The sequence below is a fragment of the Saimiri boliviensis genome, chromosome 2 (genome assembly GCF_048565385.1).
Source record: "Saimiri boliviensis isolate mSaiBol1 chromosome 2, mSaiBol1.pri, whole genome shotgun sequence".
Lineage (NCBI taxonomy): Eukaryota > Metazoa > Chordata > Mammalia > Primates > Cebidae > Saimiri > Saimiri boliviensis.
In genome coordinates, this window is record NC_133450.1 from 88,262,412 (window position 1) to 88,288,354 (window position 25,943).

Below are 25,943 nucleotides of genomic sequence, written 5' to 3' on the forward strand. Positions count from 1 at the left end.
TTTTTTTTTAGTAGAGACGGGGTTTCACCATGTTGACCAGGATGGTCTCGATCTCTCGACCTCGTCATCCACCCGCCTCGGCCTCCCAAAGTGCTGGGATTACAGGCCTGAGCCACCGTGCCCGGCCTGTTTCTTAAAATCTTTTCAAATTTTATAGCATAAGAATATCATAACATATAAGTCAACTGAGAAATCTAGCAGTAATCCTGTAACACTATACACATTCGCTGCTTCCCTCCTTCCTGTCATCTCAGAGCATTGAAATCTGTCTGCATACAAGCTGGAATTCTGCATACAAGTTGGTCCCCACGTTTTCTGCATGGTCACTTTATCATAATGAGTGATAATGTATTATCACACAAGGATCATCCATCTTGACCATTTCACTGTGGCTCAGGATCTGCACCAAACCGCTCAAGATTTCAGGGCTTTATGCTTTTAAGATCCAGAACCACAGGCATTGTTTAAGGCACTTTCTGCAGAAGGTGTACAGCATCTTTGCCTACTTTTGCAGACCTCAATGGTCAGACAGCCTTAGTCCACAAGACTGTCTCTGTTCACGCTTTCAGTTTTCCAAGAGCTCCATTCACCTTCTCTGAGGTCTTCCCCAATCATTCCTGCCCCTAAGACTCTCCCCTTCCCTTCAACTCCTGAAGGTACCGTGATCAGTATCTCTCCCTGTCTCCTTCTGTTGTTAAACTATAGATGCTTCATTACCCTAACGGAACTCGGTCATTTTTAGAGTGAGGAATCTACGTTAGACCTCTCTGGAGTCCCAGGATACCTGGTGCACAGGACGTATTAATGCATATTTATAGATGGATCTGAATAATATTTTTGAGATAACCATCAAATAGAAAGTAAGTAAGTGAAAATAACATAGAAAATGTGAGAAGGAAAAAGACATCACGGCATTAGCTCAAATAAGCACAGGGACCCCATCTCACCCTCTTAAGTGACTTTACCTCTTTGTGCTTCAGTTTCCATATCCAAAATATTAAAATCGTAACAGAACCTACTTCACAGACTGTCATGAGAATCAAATGAGTTCATATGTGCAAAGTGGTTAGAACAGTGTCAGGCACGTAGTAAATACTACGTATTTTTAAACGAAAATAAAAATTAAGTAACATGGTAATGCCCAGATCTAGCACAGAACCTACCACAGAGTAACTGCTCAATAGAGGCTAAACTCAACTACTGTCTGTTTTGTGACACTTGCACCAGCGTGGACCTGGGAGGGAGCAGGGCAGGGACCGAGGGGCTGGCTGATGACGGTGCCTTCCCGGAGGAGAAGTGTTTGGGAACACAGTAAGGTCCGCACTCCAGTTCAAAGGCCCTGGACGTTACCAGCTTCTGCCACAAACTCGTTTAGCTGGCGTGCTCCCAGGTCTGGGACGTGTGGCTTTTCGGGTTAGCCCAAGGCACAGTTGCCGGGCACCCTGGCGCTGGTGGCTGCTGGGGAGAGGGGCACAGCCTGTAGCTCCGCCCCCGACTAGCCGCCCAGAGCCTGCACGGAAAGTTACTGCGTGCGAACGTGGCAGGAATGATGGAAAGCCCAGGGCTGCCAAGTGCTGCAATCCCGGGCTGCGCTTCTTATGCTCACAGGCACCGGCTCTTCGGGGAGTCTAGTCTATACATGCTTCCTGCACATAACTGTATTCTTTCAGCAATTACTATGTTTTGGCGTAGAGGGAGGAGATAGGAGTTTGAGGGAGTGGCAGGGAGACATGAGCCAAGAACCCATACACAATTTCTTCCTTGCCCTAAAATGTTCCTAAGAAGAAATTAGGAACTTCACCCACTGTGTTGTTTCTATCCGAACTTTCATCGAATAGATTTTTGTTGTTGTTGTTTAAAGAAGAAAAAAAAAAAAAAACCTCTTTATCAAGTACAACCCACTGGAGGCTTCCATTTGTCCACCCATTTTTTAACAAACATCTCCTAAGCACCAATTATCTGTCAGCTACCCAACTAGCCAGTTCCTAAGAAAAACTCAATTTCACCCACTGTATTGTGTATCTCTGAACTTTCGTCGAATAGATTTGTTTTGGTTTAAAGAAAAAAAACCTCTTTATCAAGTTCAACCCACCAGAGGCTTCCATTTGTCTATTTGCCCACCCACTTTTTAACAAACATCTCCTAAGCACCGATTATCCGTCAGCTACCCAACTAGGTCCTGGAAACCCAGAGAGGCTCATAGTCCACTGCAGAACCAGAGAGTAAATTGTTGCTATATGACATGAAGGACTACAACCGGGGCACACGCAGAGAGCTGCCTGGCAGAGAATTATTTCTGCCAGGTGGGGACAGCAGCCCGCACAGGCTTGCAGGGGCTCCTTGTTAGAGCTGGGCTTTGAAGAATGACTCTAGTGAGGAGGTCACCAGGTGAACAACTGGCCTAATTAGGCTGTGATGTACATTTATCATCTTTGTCCCACACCTGCTTTTTAAGCAAGGCTTTAAAAATACAAAAAACAGATTGTGGGTTGGAGAACAGTATTGTATCAATGTTACATTCCCTGATTATGATCATTGTACTGTGATCATGGAAGAGAAAGGCCATGTTCCTAGGAAATTCATCCTGAAAAAGAGTAAAGGCTGGGCGCCCGTTGCGGTGGCTCATGCCTGTAATCCCAGCACTTTGGGAGGCTGAGGTGGGCGGATCACCTGAGGTCAGGAGTTTGAGACTAGCCTGGCCAACATGGTGAAACCCTCTCCTACTAAAAATACAAAAATGAGCCCGGCGTGGTGGTGGATGCCTGTAATCCCAGCTACTCACAAGGCTGAGGCAGTAGAATCGCTTGAATCCAGGAGGCGGAGGTTGCAATGAGCCAAGGTCATGCCACTGCACTCCAGCCTGGGTGACAAGAGCAGAACTCCGACTCAAAAAAAAAAAAAAAAAAGACGGAAGGGGAATGTCCCCTCCATGTAGTCCCCATTGGATGCGTATACTGCCTCTATAACAGTATTTACACATGGGGATGGGAAAAATGAAGCAAGTAAAACACAATGTTAACCATGACTGAATTTGGATAAAGGGTGTATGGGAATTAGTTGTGCTATACTTGCAATTTTTCTCTAAGTTTGAAATTATACTAACACAAAATGTTAACAAAAATGTGTAAAATACAAAAGATACTAAATCCATTTTTAAAATACCAAGATGCTGGCCGGGCGTGGTGGCTCACACCTGTAATCCCAGCACTTTGGGAGGCCGTGGCGGGTGAATTGCTTGAGCTCAGGAGTTTGAAACCAGCCTGGGCAACATGGTGAAACTCTGTCTTTACTAAAAATACAAAAATCAGCTGCGCATGGTGGTGTGTTCCTGTGGTCCCAGGTACTCAGCAGGCTGAGATGGGAGAATCACCTGAGCCTGGTAGATGGAGGTTGCTGTGAGACAAAACTCTATCACTGCACTCCATTCAGCCTGGGTGATAAGACAGACCCTTGCCTCAAACAAACAAAAAGAAATAAAATACAAGATGGCAATGCCTTTTATTACCATCATCCTGAAAAGGATCAGCAATACTCAGGACATAATTTAAAAAGAATGTTTTTTTGAGATGGAGTCTCACTCTGTTACCCAGCCTGGGGTGCAGTGGCACAGTCTTGGCTCACTGCAACCTCAACCTCCTGGGTTCAAGTGACTCTCCTGCCTCAGCCTCCCAAGTAGCTTGGATTACAGGCATGTGCCACCACACCCGCCTAATTTTTGTACTTTTAGTAAAGATGGGATTTCACCATATTGGCCAGGCTGGTCTCAAACTTGACCTCATGATCCATCTGCCTTGGCCTCCCAAAGTGCTGGGATTACAGGCATGAGCCACCACACCTGGCCAGGACATAGTTTTTTATTGCAAGGACGCAGGTACGCAGTGAGACCCTGGAAACCTCGAGGAATGCCATGTCTTCTGTGGGTCCCTCCTCACTTATTCGCTCCCTTCTTTTTTCCCCCAAACCTTGAGATTTATAGTATAAAAGGGCCAGAAGAGCAGTGAAGCTCACCACAGGGGTGGTCTGCAAAGTTCCTGAAAAAGGAGGGCCCAAAAGATACTGTTTGCCTTTCTGCAGCGGAGGGACCCCCAGGAATCTCGAGAAAGTAGTTTCACCCAGAAGGGGGCAGTCAGTTTAGCAAGGATTTGGGATCTATGAGCAAGTACAATTCCACTGTACTTGCTTAGGATAAAATTTTAAAAGCAGAAAGCAAAAATTAAAGAGAATAACAGCCACAGCTAATGTTTACCAAGTGTTGACTATACTCCAGGCACTTGGCTGACTACTGAACATGGAATCAATATTCCCCCATGAGAGCACCTTGAGGTAGGTACTGCTAACATTCCCAACTAACAGACAAAGGAACTAAGGCCCAGCTGGGCAGTGGTGGAATTGGATATAAGCCAGCACAAGTGGCCTGACTCCAGAGCCAGGCTCTTGCCCACAACATTATCCTGCTGTAGGCTCTGGTGACCACTTTATGTGAATATGGACAAAGGATACAGAGAGGAGATGAACGTAGTGTGATCAGTTGGGGTGGCAGGACTGCCGTGATGTTTATCTTTATTTCGATGTTCAGTGTGTTATTCATGTATTAAATACTTTTAAAAATCAAATCTATTGTTTGATCACTTTTGACCCAGGAGATCCAGTTTGAGCTATGTGCCTAACACAGAATCTTTATCACTAAATAACTTATAGATTCTCTGTGATTTGGTTTCTGTATCTGAAATATAAGCTAATATTTTCCCACTAAAATCCTTGCTCGAAGGTTGAAATTCTGTGAATGGTATGTGTAAGATACGGAGCGGGTGGAGATTAGGGGGTGGGAAAGGGTAGGAAGGCCCATGGTGGCGTGACTACGGAAATACTCTATGGGATAGTTACTCACTGGTAGAATCAGATATTATGCATGAGGACGAGCTGGCTTTCTACTTATAAGGTATTATATGGTTCAACGTTAGAAAGAAAAAGAACCATCAGATCTGACTTAGGATCTTAATTTTTTCCCCCTTTCTTTGCTTGCCTCTTTTTTCTCAATATCCCTCTCTTCTTCCCCTCCTTTCTTCCTTCTTTCTTTTTCTGGGCCACTGGAAGCAACGTGTGGCCATAGTAACACATTTTATCTGACAGGAAAGACTAGCAGAGACTTAGACCACAGAGAGTCAAGAGGCCTAAAGACCTGAGCATATTTTCCTCTGAATCCAGGGACACGACCCCCTGATATAATTTAAGCCCCTTACCACATGCATGAAAGATGTCCTCTTCTATTTGCTGTACACACACACACACACACACACACACACACATATTTGCTGCAGGCACGCACTCACACACACACAATTCCTCATTGGAAATGTATCTACGAAAGGTCAATTATTTGAGGTAAACAAAAGGACATGCTCCTATGCCTAGAAACTATGTCGGTTAGCTGGTATTCTCTTCTTCCTGGTCACCTTTCAGGCAATCTGGATAGAAAGCACAGCTTTCATTTCGGCGTAGCATCCATCTATGTTCAAAGATGCTTTTGAGAGGGCCAAGGGAACAATGATTTAATGCTGTCAAGTGCTTTGAGATCTCAGACAAAGAAGCTCTGTAAATACTGAGCATTACTGAGCATTAGCAAGCCCGGTATCAGTCCCCTCAGTATTACCAAGGCTTTGGAAAAATTAACCAAGAAATGAGGCCTGGCATATGGAGAGCAGCAATCGCTTCTGGAAAGCATTAAAGACCCTCTACATCGGGAAACGTAGGGCTTAGTGAAAACACCTGCCCAAGAACTACTTTCCTTCCTTTGCAAATTAAAACCACCAAAGACTAAAACCTATTGCAATACGGAAAAGAAATAACTATATTAAAGCTTTTCAACCAAGCTCCAATGGAGACAGGGCAAGGGACCGTGGTTGTGCACATACTTATGAGAGAGAGACATACAGAAAGACACAGACTGGGCCTCAGAAAAAAAGCAGAAAAAGGCTTTTGTCCGTGTTTGTATTTGCCACAAAACCAAATCTTTTTTTGTTTTGTTAAGTAAAAAACGTCTTCATTCTGTCTGGTGAGGTTATAGGGCAACAGACACATACATTATTGGTGGCCACATAATCTGGCAAAGTCTCCATGAAAGCACACTTTGCAAAGTCTACTAATATTATAAATGTATTTACCATCGTCCTAGCCATTCTGCCTCTAGGAATTTATCCTGTACCTTTATTCGCATATGTACAAAATGGTTCATGTTTGAGGACATGCATCGTAGCTTGGTTTGTATTTGCAAGGCCTGAAAACAAACTAAAAATTGATTAGTCGGGGATTAAATAACGTCTGGTGGAGTATCACACAGTTGTTAAAAAGAACAAGGAAATTCTGTACAAAACTGCTACGGAATTATCTCTAAAGATGTAGTGTGAATTGAAAAAATCAACATGCAGAGCAGTGTGTACAAACAGATATATTTGAATATGTATGCCTGAATTCATCATGCTCATATATTCATAGAATGGATTTCTGGAAGGCTGCATAAGATATTGGTAACTGAGGCTAAGGCATAGGGCTTACCTCTAACTTTATATCGTTTTGAATATTTTATCATCTACCTACGTGTCCTATTCAGACAATAAATTAATGTTAATGTCTATGAAACCACTGATTAAACAACAAAGTGAAAATATGAGCTTTGTAACATTTTCTGGGGATGGGGGTCAATGAGGTGTGTCTTCAGAGCTCCCAGTTCTTCCTTCCTCACCAAGGCCAGGCTTCTCAGCACCCTGCTGCCTCAGGGAGCCCAAGAGGATGCCAGGAAAGCTTGGCCCGTGTCAGCTCACGACTATTTCCCTGCCTCTGACGTCTCTAGTGCCCCACAGTTCAACCCAGGGTGGGTAGCCTGGGATCTGTCTGACCTCAATCTCCCCAAACCCGGAAGCCCACAAGCTGTCCTGGTCACCGTCAAACATCTATCCGAGCACACAGGGACTTCCCATGTTGGGACGGACAGGGAAAGTGATCTCTGGGGATCAGGGCCCCCACTGGGCTGTGTCAAACATATTTCACAATTCCTGCAACTCTGACCAGGGATCCTTTTGAAATTCGGGTTTTGTGGCTGTTGTTGCTGCAAGGAACAAAGACTCACCAAACTAGAGGATGATGGCTGCCAGAACACACAAGGAGCAATAAGAATAGCCTCGTTCTCATGGCATTTAGTAAGAATCATAAAACAACAACCTCAAAAATATCAGCGACGAAGTACTCAGCTGCTAAGTGCTTCGTGTGGATTATCTCCTTTCAACCCCATCCTAAACCCATGAGGCTGTCACTGTTATTTCCCCCATTTTATAGGACATTTAGGCTTACAGAGGTCACTGCTGCCATAGAGCGGTGGGCCCCACAGAAATGGGATCAGGAAAATCTGCTGCTCTCTTGCCGTCCGTCTCGTGGGCAGAACGGTTTCCCTCTTTTTGGGTTGCTGCTTTTCCCTGCATGTTTGCCTCTCTGTTCTGATACCAACAGACTTGCTACCCACTGTTGGGCTCAATCATAGACTTTGCTTCGTTCTAACAGCAGCTTCTACAGAGGGATTCCTGCCCTTCTCCACCTCAAATCTCTGTGCTTCAGCTGCCCCCTAACTGCCTCCTCCTGTTCAGATTTCCCCAAGACAGGACTGGAGAGCTCATCCTTGCGTTGGAGGCCGGCTATGTCACTGGTCACCTCCTGACCTTTGGGGTGGGCATCCCACCTCAGGTTCCCATTTTGTTTCATTCCTGGCGGCTGAAAGGTAACAGTCCTTATGGGCTTCATCTTTTCCTTCACTCATCAGATATTCTTTGAGAACTGACTTTAAGCCAGACGTTGGATCGGGGCAGGGGGTGGTGCACAGTGATCAGCAGAGCGAAGAACTTGCTCTCAGTGGCTCTTTCTCATCTTCTGGCTCCTTCACCTGTAGGTGTGGGTATGGCAGACATTCTGGCCTGTCCAGTTCAGAGACGGTGACCCGTGATTGACCACGGCACTCCTGCCTCCTTCTCTAAGTCACTGCCTCCTGTGGTCCCCTCATTCATGCCTTTTCCTGGTTATCCATCTGCCTCCAGAAACTGGGGCTGTGCCTTGCCCCTGTGTACTATGGAGTCTAAGGCGATCAAACAGATGGCTCCAACAGCTGGGTGGAGAATGATGGGGAGGGGCCTGGGGATAATGCTCAGAGGGTCTGTGAATCTGCCACCATGGGCAGTGGAATCCCAGCCACAAAGAATGAGGTTACCAACTATTCTCCCATAATTAATCACTAAATTCCAAAGCTGGGCTCCTCTCTTTTCTTTTCTTTCTTGCCTTCTTTCCATACGAAATGGGCTGAAAAAAAATTCCATACTTTGTTAAATGCCATTTCCTAGGCTCAAATTAACCTTTTCCAAGCTTGTCTTTCACATTCTTTAAACTCCTATTAATCCTTCAAAACCCAGCTCCAGGCACTGCCCTCCTTAGTGATTTCTTCTCTAAATTTGAGATAATCATGCCTTCACATGGACCACGTTTGTACTTGGCATACATTTGTATTGTTGCCCTTATCCTACTGAGTTGCAAATATTTATTGAGTGCTTCCTCTCCTGGAGGATAAGCTTTTGGAGGGCAGGGAACATGTCTTAATTATCTATTTATTTATTGTTTAATTTAAATAGGCGATTTTAGGATAGTTTTAGAGTTACAGAAAGTTGCAAAAATTGTGTTACCGACAGTTCCTGTAGACTTCATTGTCTGGTTTGCCTATTGCTGTGGTATGTTCGTTACAGCTAAGGAATCAGCGTTGGTATGTGACTGTTTACTAAATTTCACTAGTCTTTACCTGGTGCCCTTTTTCCAATACAGGATCCCACCCGATCTCACATTATGTTTAGCTGTCGCGTTTCCTTTGCCTCCTCTGATCTGTGACAGTTTCTCAGACTTCTCTTGGTTTTGATGAGCTTGCCAGTTTTGAGGAGTACTGATCAGCTGTGTTGTAGAATATCCCTTAATGGATTTGTGTGACGTTTTTCTCATGGTTAGACTGGGGTTTGTTTATTTAATTTATTTATTCTGTTAGAGACGGGTCTTGCTGTGTCACCCAGGCTGCAGTGCTGCAATGTCATTATAAATCACTGCTCCCTCAAATGCCTGGGCTCAAGGGATCCTCCTGCCTCAGCCTCCCAAGTAGCTAGGACCAAGTGTATGTGTTACTGCACCAGCTAACTTTTACATTTTTAACGGAGACAGGGTCTCGCCATCATGCCCAGACTTGGTTATTTTTAAACACCATCACTGAATTAAATACCCAGCATGTACCACCTAGCACAGACCAGACATTTAATTAATGTTTACTGAACTGAATAGAATTCAAGTACTTCTTCAGCATCTTCTATATAAATAGAAGCCTGACTGATGCCCTTGGAGAGGTGAAGAAAGGAACTGAAGTCCAGTGAAGATCCTCCACACAGTTGAATAATAAAAGACAGCATGTACCCAAGTGTCAAGTAAGGAGAACCCAGAGAGTGACCTACAGCAGCTCCGGAGATGAATTAATCAGGATGAGCAGGTGAAGTCAGCATCTGTGTGAAAGAGGTGTCTGGGAAGGGAATGAGTTTAGAGAGGCCCTTTTCAGTTCTCAAGCACATGGAGCTTTTCCCTGACCTAGGGTCTGCTTACATGCTGCGCTTGAAGTCCAAAGGTATTTCTACCCCTCTCTTCTCATGTCTGGAGGGCTTCCCATTCTTGAGGCTTCAGCTTAAATGTGACCTCTGCAGACCTACACTATCTAAAATAGGCTCCGCCTGCCTCTCTGTCTCACAGCACCCCGATTGTTTTCTTCACGGCTTTGTCAATGTTTATAGGGACTGACTGTTTATTCTTTAATGTGCATCTTTCTTGTTAGAGTCTAAGGTCCTTGAGGGCAAGTACTGTATTTTTTTTTTATTCACTCTGGCAGAGCACATAGTGGTTCTCAAATTACCTTGCTGAATCAATGAATGGGCTGATGTTGGCTGAGACTAAGAAGGCATAAGACAGTGACAAGAGGACACGTGAGCAGCTGCTGTAAGAGGTACTGAAATGGAGCAAGAGTGAACTGGGTAGGCAGATGGGATGCTGCCAGGTCATCAGACTGATCACAATGGTGTCAGGTCATCCCAAATGGGGTGGCATAAGTTGGGCAAAGGCCAGCAATGTACTAGGTGTGGGCTGCACAGATGTATGGGTCACCCAGTGATTTTCCATCTTGAGAAGGCCAGCCAGCATTCATAGGACAAAGATGGAGGGGGGGGATTAGAAATAACTGGGGTCAAGGGAGGGGCAAGGGCTATAGGAGTGTCCGCAGAAACCAACACCGAGAATGTATTCCATGAATGAAAGTAACACAAAAGCTGCTGGAAGGCAAGGGTGGATCCTAGCCTAACTTCTGCAGCGTTATCACAAGCCCAAGAAGAAAAAGGGAACTCTGGTGAATACTTCCGAATAACAAGGATAAAAATGGAAGACTTGTGACTTGGCTATTGGGCTATAGTAAAGGACAGCCACCAAATGAGGAAACCTAGAAAAATGAAACAATGAGTTGAGGGCTCAGAATGGAAAGAACCCCATAGAAATCTCTGCTCTTTTCCACCATGCTTTCTACACTGATGCAAAGGACAGAATCAGGATATGCATTCCCTGATTTGGAAGGTGTGTATTTTCCCATCCAAGTTCCTGGTGAACTGCTGACCAAAAGGGCAGTGTTTTATATAGATTCTGCCTAGAACTAGCCCAGTGGGAAAAGGCTTGGAAAATGTACGGCAAAGAAACTCTGAGACTCCAGGGCATGATTTAGTAACAAAAAAAGTAGTGCGTCTTATCTCCGTATGCCCACATAAATAATCACGACGGCTGAACTCGGCTATTTTTTATCCAACCTAAGTAACAGCTTTGAAAAAGAGAGAGAACAATGACCTGTGGGTATAGAGTCCAGGGGGACCATCAGCAACGGAGCTCACCAGGCTCCTGGGAGAACCAAGCACATGGTCCAACCGACAGTCTTCTGACAAGGTAGGGGCGGGCAGTGGAAGGCAGAAAGAAAGACTATACTTGTGTTTGTGAAGGTCAGAGCAAGAAATCAAGGAGTGTGTCTTTGTTATTTCAAATCTATAGCCTTTGAAGTCCCAGCAGGTAAGTGGGTGAGTCTCGTGTACAGCTCAGCAATTCTTTTTCTCCTCTGGACCTCCTTAGAGATTTAGGGCTAAGAGAGAGCCCAGGTTTAGCCTGTCTAACCCCTTTCTTTGCAAAGGAGGAAACTGGTGTGCAAAGGACAACACAACCCACCCGAAGTCACACAGGAAGAGAGCATTTGAGCCAGGACAAGACTTTCTAACCCAGCTTCCTTTACCCAATCCTAAGCAGCCCATCTGGAGACATGTGACTGACCACTAAAACTGCCTCTGATTGCACATTTCGATTTTCACTTCCATGTGTTTGGAATGTATAAGCACTGTTGGCATTTTTCCCTCATATTACCTCTATAACAACCTTGAGGTGGTCAAGGGAAAGAAAAAACACCACCCACATTCCCAGGCATTTTAATGAAATACACATCAGGTATCTGACCCAGACTTTACTTCCCTGCCAATCTCCAGCTCATATCAATTCATTTCCCTAACAGAAAATAGGTGTCAACATGGTAGATGGAAAGTAATTTCCTGCAAATATTACCAGAGAGGTTACTGGCACTACTTGACAGTTTTATTATTACTTTTGTTTTGAGCTAAGGTGGGGGGCTCTAGATTCGCCAGGTAGAATACTGGACAAAAAAATGTAGAGCTTTTAACTTTGTATTAGTTTTAACATCAGAGGGGAAAACAAGAAACAAAGAATATGTGGGTGGTGGCTCACACCTGTAATCCCAGCACTTTGGGAGGCCGAGGTGGGTGGATCACGAGGTCAAGAGATCGAGACCATCCTGGTCAACATGGTGAAACCCCGTCTCTACTAAAAATACAAAAAAAATTAGCTGGGCATGGTGGCGCGTGCCTGTAATCCCAGCTACTCAGGAGGCTGAGGCAGGAGAACTGCCTGAACCCAGGAGGCGGAGGTTGCGGTGAGCCGAGATCGCGCCATTGCACTCCAGCCTGGGTAACAAGAGCGAAACTCCGTCTCAAAAAAACAAAACACACAAAAAAAGAATATGTGGGCTGGCCGCACGCCCAATACAGCTAGGGGCAACCTCACAGGATCCTGGCTTTCCTCACTTCCCACCCACAAACTTTCAGATCCTGTAGCTTCAGTGTGGGTTGGAGGGAATTACTCTGCAGCAACTGAAAAGCTCACAGGTGGGCCTCAGGGGCGACTGCACAGGGCCCACTTGTAAACACTGCGTATCAACTCCCTCACAAGGTAAGCCAACCCGGGCAAGTTCACTTGCTTTACTCTTCTGTGGATTTAATACAAGGTGGTTGTAATTTTATAAGAACCCAGCAATCTAAATATTTCACATGCAGACAAGAAAACTACACAGCCCAAAGAGAACCAAAAGAGTATTTTATTAATAACCATTTATGTGTAGTAGCTACTTAAATTCATGTTTCCCTACATATGGATTTTCTTTTCTTTTCTCTTTTTTTTGAGATGGAGTTTGGCTCTTTTGCCTGGGCTAGAGTGCAGTGGTTCGATCTCAACTCACTGCAACCTCCGCCTTCTGATTTCAAGTGATTCTCCTGCCTCAGCCTCCTGAATAGCTGAAATAGGCACCTGCCCCCACGCCTGGCTAATTCTTTTTGTATTTTTAGTAGAGACGGGGTTTCACCATGTTGGTCAGTCTGGTCTCAAACTCCTGACCACCTGACTTGCGCACCTCGGCCTCTGGAAGTGCTGGGATCACAGGTGTAAGCCACCACACCCGGCCTACCTATGTATTTTCTAAAGGGTCAAATAGACTTGGGTGTAGGTTGGCCAGAGAAAATCCAGAGATCCCAGTTAAATTGGAATTTCAGATGCACAATGAAGAATTTTCTAGTATATTCCAAATAATGATAGGACATACTTTTATTCGTTGTTCATCAACACTGGGTCCATTAACCAGCTGGTTTATTTATTAATATTATTGTTCCCCTTGCTTCATTCTTTTCTGACCTTCTGTGGTTTAATTTTAGGAATCCTATTAGAGGGTAGAGGGAGAAATACAACTCACACGCATCGGGTGTCCTACTTATCATTAGCTGAGGCACAAGTTTTGGGAGGGGAGGGATTTGCTACTTTGAGCTAAACGTGGTGATTATCCGCATTCTCTCTATTACCATATGGACAGAATTAGCCATAAACTGATGTCTTCCAGAGACTGGATTTTGCAGGCCAGTAAAATCCAAAAAGAAAAGAAGAGGCAATTGGGAAACTGTGAGAAGATCGATATACTGTTGCCAAGTATAAATCTGATCAAAAAAGGGTATTTAAAAAACCCCACAGTTACCATCTTCAATTACCACTAATTCATCAAAGCAAGCAACATTTCAATATCGCAAAAGTAGGAAGGACACACTCTTCCTTGCTTTTTAAATAAAGTTGGCAGCTTTACAACGGGTTGCCCTCATTTCTGTGGAAACTTCATCACAATCTGGTGCTGGCTCTGAGATCTGAGAATATGCAGACCAGGTTGTGCCACAGTAGCACCTGTAAAATGACAGCAGCAATGCTGTAGTTTACACAGGTGTGTGTTGGTAGCAGATAACCACAGAGCACCTTGTAGTAAAGGAAAGAGAAGGTGAACATGTACTAGTTCGAATGTCGATGATCTTAAATTAATATTTAATTTAAGCATTTTATTTCTGAGATGTATATTATTTGTGTGGAAGTATACTGTGATTTCTCTCAAACCACAAAGCATTTCTTTAACTTACATGGAAAACATTTTTCTAAACTTCCTTTGGAGCACAGCTCAATCTCTGAACTTTTCCTCTGTATCTCTGTAAAATGAATGCTTCAGTAACTGGATAATGTGACACTGAACTTAAATAGCCTCCTTCCTAAGAGAGTTCAGAGGTCTTTGAAAATACAGGTAATTAAGCCTCCTGGCTCCTGCAAGCTGGCAGAATGTGTGACCCCAGCTGAGAAGAGTTGGGTATTTGCCAAAAGGCAGGTGTAGTTGGTAGCAGTGCTCAGAGACCAAGTCCCCAAGTTCAGATTTTCTATCCCTCTTCCCATTGTACACAGGGGAAAACTTTAGTGTCAAAGTGGATGACTGCCTGAAATTGCTGAGTAATTAAGAGGAACCATGATTAAAATCAATTGCCCAGCCCAAATCTCATACATAGTTTGTTTTATCTTCCTCCAACCTGAGAAATGTATATAAAGGTGTTTTTTATCAGCGAAATTCTTCTTTAAATAGGACTGAAACGGAATTTCATATACTGCAGACAGATGCAAGGTATTATGTACCAATGATCCCTAAATGTTCTTTTCTTCTTCACATGGCTATGAAGTTGCAAACTGAGTATCCTTTGCAACTTCAAGGGCTTGTTGAAGCAAGGAATTAAATATACACATACATACTAAAATATATGTTAGTCTATTCTTTAGAAATATGAAGAACACATCCAGCTTTTCACAGGTGATAATCTCTGGGTTAGGGAAATAGATGGGGTCTTTTTCTACACTATGTTTTCCTGTAATGCTGGAGTTTTAAAGTAATTGCAATCAGGTTTTTTTGTTTGTTTATTTTGATTTGTTCTGTTCTTTTTTTTTTTTTTTTTTTTTTGAGACGGAGTCTCACTTTGTCGTCCGGGCTGGAGTGCAGTGGCTCGCTCTCGGTTCACTGCAACCTCCACTTCCTGGGTTCAAGCAATTCTCCTGCCTCAGCCTCCCGAGTAGCTAGGATTACAGGTGCGCACCACTATGCCCAGCTGATTTTTAAATTTTTAGTACAGACACGGTTTCACCATGTTGGCCAGGCTGGTCTCAAACTCCCGACCTTGTGATTTGCCAGCCTCAGCTTCCCAAGGTGCTGGGATGACAGGTGTGAGCCACTGCGCCTGGCTACTTTTATAATGGGTAAAAACCAGAGATACAAAGCATGCACACTCTCATTAAAAATCACTTCAACTTGGATTTTGGGGAGGTCCTTTAAAGTCACCTCGTACTCGCTCCTCCCCACAGTCCTTTGTCCAGCCTCTCTCAATGGCCTGAGACATTCAATGCCACTTGAGTTTCTAGACATCTGTCTTTCTGAGAGAAGCAGTGCTACCACTTTTGACCCTCTCAAAACCCCAACTCTTCTGTAATGATTGAAGCTCAGGTAATTTCCCACCCGCCACGACCCTGCCCAGCCCTATTGAATACCAGCTTGTTTTCATTTCTCTCTCTTTGTCTTTTGCTTTACTAATTCTGACGTGATTATTTTTTCAGGCTCAATTGAATAGCAGAGAGATTTTGGCTTTCATTCCAGAATGATGTTTCACAGAACGTCAACTCTTGTTCCAGGTATCTGATAAACATCTCACTAGCGAACTTCTTGCTGTTTCTAAGCGATTAACAGTTTGGTTAGCAAGCCCAGAGCCCTGCAGACACCTTTTGCCTCCTACACAAGGAATAAGCTAATGAAACCCACAGAGCGTGGCCTGGCCCTCTGCTTCCCTTTAATGGTTTCTGTCACCCAGGCCAGGCTGCCGCCACCACTACTCTGCACATGGATGTGCCGCCTCAGGGCAAGCAGAATGCAAATGACAGTGGCCCTCAAATTGCAATTTAAGGATAGCTGTTAGGTTATATCTTCCCATATATTTCTCTTCCTCACCTCCAAATTTGAGGATAATGTGCTGTTTTAACTTATTCTTAGTAGAAAGAAGGTTAAACCTTAGGGTGATGGTAGCATATTGCTGAATTCTGTATTCTGGAATAAATTAGATTTTTTTTTTGGTGGGGGGAGCACTGCATCCAAAGGTAATTTGATTTTAAAAGCTAGAGTTTCCTGGTTCCTGGGTTCTAGATATTTAAAAAATAGTCACAAGTAATTATGTACCAAATTGTAGAAGGCTGTCAAGCTGTCATCTTTATTAAGGTGTTTCTTGCCAGGCATATTCCAATTCTATGTACTCAGATTTTAACTGCATTTGCCTCTATTGATTAAAATATAGTTTCTGCAATCAAAATGGAACTCCAAGATTTAAAGGGAAAGAACACTTTAAAAGGCGTTTCCAAAGTCGTCTTGGATAGAGGAGCTTTCATCCAAGGATGCTAGGTGGCTTTCTGGAAATGAATCAGAGACTTGGGCCCTCCATTTCCTTAGAAACAGAAGCATGCTTAAGATCGTTAGCTTAAACGAGTCGGACAAAGTACACTCTGCATTTTGTTTTTAATTTCAACTAAAAAAAGTGCTGCACTCTGGTCTTGGCTGGAGAAGTATCCTCAGCCTGTTCATCTCCTATCCTTTGCCCAAATCAACTCCAAATGTGACTGACTGGATTTTCAGTTCCTGTATTTTCAGATCGGGCTCTCTCTGTGGTTGTGGTGGTGGCAGCGGTTCCGGGGTCTGCAAGACTTACCATTTTAAAAGGCTCTCTTCAGGTTAAATACTCTTTCTGTCTGATTCTCAAATGAACTCTGTGAGGAAGACAGTTCTGTGTATATCTAGAAACATTGGTTCTACAAGAATGAGAGCTAGAGAAGCTCGCCCATGTCCCACAGAAACCACTTCTTCCCTTTCCTGAACAAGAAACCCATGTTCTTCGTCTTCTGTCTGTCCACTTGGGCTTGGAAGGCAGGTGAAAACAACCCCATCTTTCTACTCTTAGAAAGAGGTAGGCAGGTGATGCTTATATTCCTCTGGCTTTTATTTGGATCAAATGCAGGAGGAAGGAAGAAAAAAGAGGAAATGCAAACTTGAGAAAGGGGAGGAAGAGAAAGTATTAGCCTGATGCAAAAGTAATTGCAGTTTTTGCCATTATTTTAATAGCGAATCCCCGCCCCCTAAAATCATCTGGCAATCTGCCCTCTGCAGTAAACTGACTAAATGTAGGTAGCAGTACTTCTCTTGGCTTAGAAGTATCTGATTGTCCCTACTAACCAGTACAAGACATAGATTTCTGAAGGAAAAGGATGCCTACCATTGGCTCTTTTTTATTTTTGTAGTTTGATTTTTTTTACTTTTTAAAAGGTTCTAAAAAGAACACATATATACATGGTAGAAAATTTGAAATTTAGAAAGAAGTTAAAAGAAGCCTGCAAAACAGCACCACATCATATTATCTTATTAGCCAAATGCAACCACCACGAACATCCAGGGATGGTTCTTGCCAGTATTGTTTCTATTTTTTTCCTATGATTTAAAAAAAATTCTTCACAACTAAAGTCATTCTGTGCACAGAATTTCACATACTAATTTTGTTCAATCAAAAATATTTTCTGATATCTTTATTAATTCTGTAAATATTATGTCAATGGCAGTACAATTTGCCATCATATAATTTGTTAATAATAATTTTCCTAATAATGGACATTCACAGTGTTTAGAATTTTAGCCATTATAACCAGTATTAAATAAACATGGTTTTTGCATTTATAAATCTTATACTTTTAAAATTATTTTCTTTTTTTTTTGAGATGGAGTTTTGCTCTTGTTACCCAGGCTGGAGTGCAATGGCGCGATCTCGGCTCACTGCAACCTCCGCCTCCTGGGTTCAAGCAATTCTCCTGCCTCAGCCTCCTGAGTAGCTGGGATTACAGGCATGTGCCACCATGCCCAGCTAATGTTTTGTATTTTTAGTAGAGACGGGGTTTCACCATGTTGACCAGGATGGTCTCGATCTCTCGACCTCATGATCTACCCGCCTCAGCCTCCCAAAGTGCTGGGATTACAGGCTTGAGCCACCGCGCCCGGCCTAAAATTATTTTCTTAGAATAATTGACTGGAAGTAGAATTACCAAATCAAAGAGTATGATCATTTTTCAAGACTTTAGTGCCTATCACCAAGAAACTTGAATCAATTTATATTAATATTATATTAATGTCTTCCTGAAATGGAATTAATTAATGTCATTTAAAATCATGCCATTTTGTTAGCCCTCTGATATTCTGTATTTGCTGGTGAGGCTGGAAATTGTTTACAGTCTAATTAGTTACACACATCACATATTAAGGTTATTAAATTTGTGCCTTAATTTTTGAAAAAATACATCTTATCAGTTTGCTTTTTGTCCTTTTTGCTGATCATGATCATTTTTGACATATAAAAATTTTATTTTTCTCTATATTTCAATGTATTGACATTTGTATTCTGTAATTTCTTCTGTTACTGTATAGAAAATCTCCCATATCTAGATAAATATGCAGAAATATGTTCTCCATATTTAATTTTTCAAAAATGTTTCTTTAATTTATCTGGGACTTAATTTGTTATATGGCATGAAAAAATGTATTTTGCTATGCTAAGCTAAAAAAATCATCATGCACAATTTGTTGACTACTTTTTCCCCAAAGCTTATATATGTATTCTCTTTATACAGATGTGAGACTCTTTTTACATATGCAAGATTATGTTTTAGGTTTTCTTCCAGCACTTGACTGATCTCTTTGCCTATTCATTTATCATAGTTTCTCCACCCCAGTCCGTTTCTTTCTTCCTTTTCTTTCTTTTCTTTTTTTTCAAAGTTCTTTTAGCTATTCTTATACTCATTTCTTTCAACTTAAAAGGTGGCCAAGATGACATACCAGAAGGCTGTCTAAAATTATTAGAGAAAGAGAATCTTTGCCTTTAAAGTTTTAGGTCTTAGGTGAAACGATGCAGTGTTAGCTCTGGTGTCTATAAAGGGTGGGGTTCATGGTATGACACAGAAAATCAGAAAGGACTTTCTTGACATTTGTAGAAACAGTAATATAAAGAAGAATTAGGGACCTTTTAGTTCATCTTAAGAAAAGAAAATTTCCAGTGAGGAGACTGAGACATTTAATGTTAAAAAGATCCTCTCGGCTCAGGCTTCTAGGGCACGAGTAAAGATATCAACTCACCTATCTGTAGAAAATTGCCAGACACTGTCACAAGATAAAAAATGAGAGAAGGCCTGAATTACGACAGTCCAGTTGGGTTCCACAAGGTGTGTGCCGAATAATTTTGTTTTCTTTTTAAGGCCTGTGCATAGCTCAGGGTGACGCACTGTTATAGGTGACTTTTTTCTTGTTCTTATTCAACTGTGTTTTCATTTTTTTGTCAAATTGTATAAAAGCCTTTTCTTTTTTTTTTTTTTCTTAATAATGGCCTGTTAATTAACATTAAGAACCCAGAATTGGAAACATTAGTCTCATGAAGTGCAAAGTTACAAAAAGTGGAATTTTTATTTCTTTACTTCTTACCTTAATAGACACAGCAACACTAAAACTCATCTCATTAGAAGAGATTTTGTGAAAATGAGATAGGACATTTCTAAACCAAGTGCTTTTCCTCCGAATAAGATTTCACCCAAAATGAGGTTGGGGACTGGATGAAGTTATGAAAAAACTACTTCTTAAAACTGCTATTTCTAAAGCTAACAGGAATTCTTTTGCCGTGGCCTTTTTCCCCTTGACGACCAATGACTGATACATCTTGCATGTTAAAAAGCAGATGAGTGTAAGTAAGTTTTCAGTGGAAATATTTTTTTTCCCCTGTCCCTTTCCTTTTTGTGATACAGTTGGCATTATTTTGCTGTCTTGAAGATTCCCATTTTACTTAAATGGTCTCTACTTTCCCCCTGTTCTTAGCTCTTCTTAAGTGTTACACTTTTCATTAGTAGATAATTCTCTCTGGCTGACCAATGGGGATGAGGGTCGGAGTCACGGGTAATATACTATATCTGCATTAGTCTGGCTTGAGGACGGCCAAACCGTGCCTCCTTCTCGAATTAGTCACTTTAAGTCTAAGTGATGGGCAGTCTCTGTGGCAATGATTTTGTCATAGTAAGCACTTCAGAATACCTGCTGCAATTTTTTCACCACCCTCCTCCTCTGCTTCAATCAGGCCAGTGCATCTTTGTTCTTTAAACCATAAGCAGGCTTTTGTATTTCTTTTGCATGCCACATTGAAAAGAAATAAAACCCAAGCGCCGTACACGTCAATTAAAGGCATAAACAATTAAGCAATAGTCCATTTCCCCGTTAAATCTTTCATGCTTACTTTGCCTCCTTAGAATAACACTTAAAAGCCATCGAAGCTTCCACAGGACCAGCGTCACCCCGGTTAGTGGGGTGTAGAGCAGGGTATGGGAGGAGGATTCAGCACGTGAAGTCTCTGCAGTACAGTAGAGCTCCACGTCCTGGCCTCCAGTGGACAGCCCTGTGAGATGGGGGAAATTTCCTTCCGCTCACATACTGTCAAGGCCAATGTGCCTTTCAGGAGATTGTCTGAGAGATTTCGAACGTTGAAACTGTAAAAAAAATTGAGGTGGACAGATCCTTGCCACCACTTTTTCTGCTAAATATAGAAAAGTTGTCATCGGGTTGCACAAGCAATTTCCAGCTACAGCACCTCAGGAAGGGAGGTGGGCTCCTGTCTCTGATCGTTAAAGTGCACAGAGCTGAGCCGACCCTGACTCATGGATTGTGAGGAACCAGGGAAGGTGGCTGAAGAGGAATGAGAGAAAGGTGTCTTTGTTTTGGTTAAACATAATGACATGGAAAGATGTGCAGCTGATGATGGTATTTGCTTACAATCTCAGAAAGCATCAATATTTGCAAGGAACGAGTAGAAGGAGCCCTATCCCAGGAGTCTGTGCTCAGAGGTCCTCCTCTACCACTGCTTTGGAAAACACTGTTGTACGGTGGAGGGAGACTTTGAAATATGGAGCCAAACAGGCGTGGGTTGGCATCCTAGCTTTGGAGTTAATTACTTTACTTGGCCGAGCCTGAGTCCTCATTTATAAGATGTGGGGTAAAATCATATTCCCCTCACACCATCACTGGGATTCATGTTATGAGGGAAGTACATGGCCTACTAAGTGCTCAGCTTTCATCGGTGAACCTTCCCCTTCTCCCTTTTAGGCAAATCCTTTAAGCTCCCTGGACTTCAGTTGCATCTTTCTCAGCAAGTCCTATTAATTCTACCTCTGAAGTACATTCAGAATTGATCCACTTCTCTCGGTTCTCATTGCTCATTGTCATTGGTAAACTATTAAGTTTACCAAGTAAAGAGCACTTTGGGTATCTGCTTTAATTAAAAAAAAAAAAATAATGACTTACATTTTGGATGTCGAGTATTTGTATGTGAAAGGATCCTTCTAAGCTATTTTAAAATTTTGTACCTTTAAGTAGCATTGCGATTCTCTGAGCAAACCTATTTAGAGTTTGCTTAGCATGCCCTTTCTTCACAGATCTTGAAAAGGAGAGTGACCCCACAACACAACACATCTGCTGAAAGCCGTGGCTCAGGTGAGCTCAGGCTGTGTGAATAGCATGTCCTTTAGCTCAGAGTCATTCTTTCCGCTGTGCTCTGTGCACGTGAGACCGCTTCTGGGGCCGTGCTTTCAGAGAGACACTGTAAAGTGGATCACATCCCAGGGAAGGAAGTAGAAACCATGTTAGGAGAAAAAACATAGGAGAAAATGGAAATACTTGACTTAAAAAGGAGGGGACTGTGGAGACCTGAGAGTCGTCAATTACTGGAAGCTTTCTCACAAAAAGACAGATTTGGTGCCATTCCCTGGGACAAATTTGGAACCGATGAGTAGAAGCTACTGAAAGGTAGAGTTGGTTCAGTCAGTGGAGGGCATTTCCAACAGTCTGGCCTCATACCTAAGTAAAGCCCTGTTTGGAAATATAATGAGCAGCTGCCTTTTCTGGATGTTAAAATTTCAGGCAAGTAAACCACTAGCCAGCAATGTCCTTCCTACAAGGATTCCTCTTACTGTGGGTGAGTAACATGCAGATTTCTGGCAAGCTCTCAGTGAAATCTCTTCACACGGCTGGGCATACTGGCTCACACCTGTATTCTCAGTGCTTTGGGAGGCTGAGGTAGGAGGATCACTTGAGCCCAGGAGTTCAAGACCAGCCTGGATGTAGCAAATAAGAATAAATAAAAGGTTCCTCTTCAAAGCTTTCCTCTTAGTTCACTATGAATAAATAATAGTTTCTTCAAAGGTTAATTTACTTTAAAGCTTTTGCTAATAATCTTAAAGTAGCTGTTAGTGATAATAAAGAAACACGTGCATCCCGTGTTCTTATACTTTAACCTAGATATCTGCCCTGACATGCCTGGACAAGCCCAGGCAAATCTTAGGTCATCGCTTATTCCCCTTCCTTATTTGGAAATGCTATCACTTCTAAGCATTCCTCAAATTACTTCTTTTCCTTTGTTCTCCTCTGCCTTTACCTCTTTAGAAAAATTTCCAAGTTTTCAGCCAATCAGGTCAAGCATAGCATGTGAGGTCTCGTTCCAGCCAATGGCAGCGACACAGCAGTAGGGCGATTGCGTCAGGTTATAAATGTCCCTGTCTTTGTTCAGGTGTGCTCTCATGTGGCAAGACTGTGGTGAGTTGTACCCTTCCTGCAGGAAGTAAACTAGCCTTGCTGAGTTATCTGTTGTCTTGGTGTGAATTTTTCCCGACGATAAAAACCCGTTTCCAACACTGGGCAACAAAGAAAGACCCCACCTCTACAAAAAAAATTAAAAATTATCCCGGTGTGGTAGTGGCATGCCAGCAATCCTTGCTACTCTAGGTACTGAGGGGATAGGATTGCTTAAGCCTAGGTGTTCAAGGCTGCAGTGAGCTACGATTGCGCCACTGTACTCCAGCCTGGACAACAAAGTGAGACACTGTCGTTAAAAAACAAATACAGGCCGGGCCCAGTGGCAGCCATTTGGGAGGTTGAGGTGGGTGGATTGCTTGAGCCCAGGAGTTTGAGACCAGCCTGGGTAACATGATGAAGCCCCATCTCAACTAAAAACACAAAAGTTAGCCAGGCCTGGTGAAATGCACCTGTAATCCCAGCTACTTGGGGGGCTGAGGCATGAGAATTGCTTGAATCCAGGAGGGGAAGGTTGCAATGAGCCGAGACCGCAACATTACACTGAGCAATAGAGTCTCAGCGATAAGCCTGAGGGATAGAGCAAAACTCAGTTTCAAAACAAAGACAGAGATACATACATACATACACACATCAAATTAAAGAAGAAATCTTTTTGCATATTCTATGTTGACTAATATTATCTGATTTGTATCAATAGTGTTTTTTCTACTTTGTCATGTGTGGAATGTGGTAAGTCTCCTCTTGTTAATAACATAGGCCCAGACAACTTTGAAGTTTCCTAAGTTAACTACAATCTCAGAGATCCATGGTTTTATACGCTGACTTGGAAGCAAGTCACGGGGTATTTCCTATTCAAGAGATTTCTTTCTTTTTTTTTTTTTTTTTTTTTGAGACGGAGTTTCGCTCTTGTTACCCAGGCTGGAGTGCAATGGCGCGATCTCGGCTCACCGCAACCTCCGCCTCCTGGGTTCAGGCAATTCTCCTGCCTCAGCCTCCTGAGTAGCTGGGATTATAGGCACGCACCACCATGCCCAGCTAATTTTTTGTATTTTTAGTAGAGACGGGGTTTCACCATGTTGACCAGGATGGTCTCGATCTCTCGACCTCGTGATCCACCCGCCTCGGCCTTCCAAAGTGCTGGGATTACAGGCTTGAGCCACCGCGCCCGGCCTATTCAAGAGATTTCTAATCTGGAAGGCTGAAGTAGGCTACTACTCTTCTTGGTGAACAATAGTTTGTGTTCCAAGAATAACCCTGGGTTTGGGGATAGAAGATAAGAAGATAAGGCTGAGAGTTTAAGAGTTGTATTAGATCTCCTTTTAATCGGTAGCCTAGCCACTACGCTATTTTCTACCTATGCCTTCCAGCAGGGGTGGCTTACAACTTCAGGCAGAAGCGGAACCTCCCTGGTGACCCCCCCAAGTCTGACCCCTCTTTTCTCCTTCTTCCCTTCCTTTGCCTTTCATTAGAATTCCTATGAGCCTTTGAATGCTTAGCATGAAAATGAGCCCACTTTATTTTTGGAACCCACAGAGGCAGCCCTGAGGGGAGTTATTGTGTTGCTTTTAGCAGCTAAACAAAAAGGTGTGAAATCATTTGCTGGCTGTTCTAGAATGGGAAAAAATAAATAAAAAAAACTGAGAAGAAAGGTTCAGGACAGTGTGTGGCAACTTGGAGGGAAGCTTGTGACGAGGGCTTCTCTGAGACCTATTTGAGACTCCATAACCAAAGTGACTTTGGGAATGTCTGTGCATTTCTCTCACCTTCCCAGGAACTTACTAGAATAGCACAGGAAGCCAGTGGGATTAAAAAAAAAAAAAAAAAAAAAAAGATTGATTTTGCAATACTATTTCCATGTTGCCTTGAAAAAGACTTGAGGAGGGGACTCATTTGCGAAAATTCCTTGAAGCTCTTTGTAACATTTCTTATACAGACAGCATGAGGGAGAGGGGAGAGGACTATTCTACCAAGCTTTTAAGACTTTCACACAACCGGGCAAGGCTTCTGTGGACAGGTATGTGAGTCTTTGACACAGGTCCTCAATGATTTAAACACGTAACAGCGGTAAGAGGCAAAGACTTCAAAGGACTCAAGCAGCAATAACTTCTTGGGAAACTTGAAACTTGCCCCATGCTAATAACATTCACTGAAAGCCATCTCCTGTTTTGGGGGGCTGACAGCCCCAGATACCTCTCTTCTTGGAAGGGGATTATATTTTGAAATGTCTGTTCCTTAGAAGGGCAACTTCATTTTCAAACGGCATCTTTGACTTGGGATTCTTTTTTGTTTGATTTTTTACAATGATGACATTTTTTTTTTAAATGAGAAAGTAGTAACATATAAACATGCAGAGACTTGGTAAACGCACATAGTTATTCCCCGATTTTCACAACTGTTTTACATTTAGAGCAACCTATTTGGGCTCATTTCAAAAGAAATGAAAGATTATGGTTAGACCCTTTATGTTTCCAAGCCTCCTCCTTTCTCCTCCCAAAGAGACAAACCGTGTTCTGTGGGTGGTGTGTGTCCTCCATACTGGACTTTTACGCAGGCCTGAGCGAGTAGCCACTTGGGCTAGTGCATCTGACCTTCGGAGTATTTAGACAGACTGACTTCAGGGGCTGGAGGATCTCACCTTGCAGGGGCTAGTCACTCGGCCTGCCTTATACAGGAAGATGGCTAAGGCTTCTTTTTTTCAGTATTCAAGGCCAGAATTACAGAATAGTAAAACAACAGGAAAAGGCAATCCTTCTTGAAGTACTATTTCATTAACGGAGTCATCTATAAAACGAATAATATTGACTTCCCTCATTGCCAAGAAGTATGTTATGTGCTGAATTATAATGTGTCACAGATAAACAAGTAGAAATTAAAAACACTGTAATTCCAAAATCTCTCTGAGGGAAGGAACTGTCCTGGTTTGTAAAAATTCCGTGATAAGCTATGACCTTGAGGATCTAAGTGGCAGGAATCAAGAGACCGCTGGGCCGGGAGGATCCTGGCATGAGGGAGGGGGAAGGAGAGAAGGAAGGAGGAGAGGGGGAAGTAGGAATCTCAGGGTGGGAGAGAGAAGACAGATGAGAGTAGAAAAAGGACAAAGGAGGGAGATGAAAGGGCATGTGGAATGCATAGGATGAAAAGAAATCTACAGCAGCTCAGCTGCTAGAGGATTCTAATAACAAGGTCCTGACAGATCAGTGGTTTTTTTTTTTTTTTTTTTGACACAGAGTCTCACTCTGTTGGCTCACGGCAACCTCTGCCTCCTAGGTTCAAGAATTCTCCTGCCTCAGCCTCCTGAATAGCTGGGACTACAGGCATGCGCCACCATGCCTGGCTAATTTTTGTATTTTCTGGTAGAGACAGGTTTCACTCTGTTGCTCAGGCTGGTCTCGAACTCCTGGCCTGAAGTGATCCACTCACCTTGGCCTCCCAAAGTGCTGGGATTACAGGCATCAGCCAAGGCGACCAGCTTCCCTACAGA

At 42.9% G+C, this 25,943-nt stretch overlaps 1 protein-coding gene and 1 pseudogene across 2 annotated transcripts in view; one reads left to right on the top strand and one right to left on the bottom strand.

The window, feature by feature from the left end:
* Positions 1 to 25,943, bottom strand: part of RORA (RAR related orphan receptor A) — a 739,946-nt gene that overhangs the window by 125,954 nt on the left and 588,049 nt on the right. The window lies entirely within an intron of this gene.
* LOC104651561 (small ribosomal subunit protein eS1-like) overlaps positions 6,699 to 25,943 on the top strand; it is a 30,077-nt pseudogene continuing 10,832 nt past the window's right edge.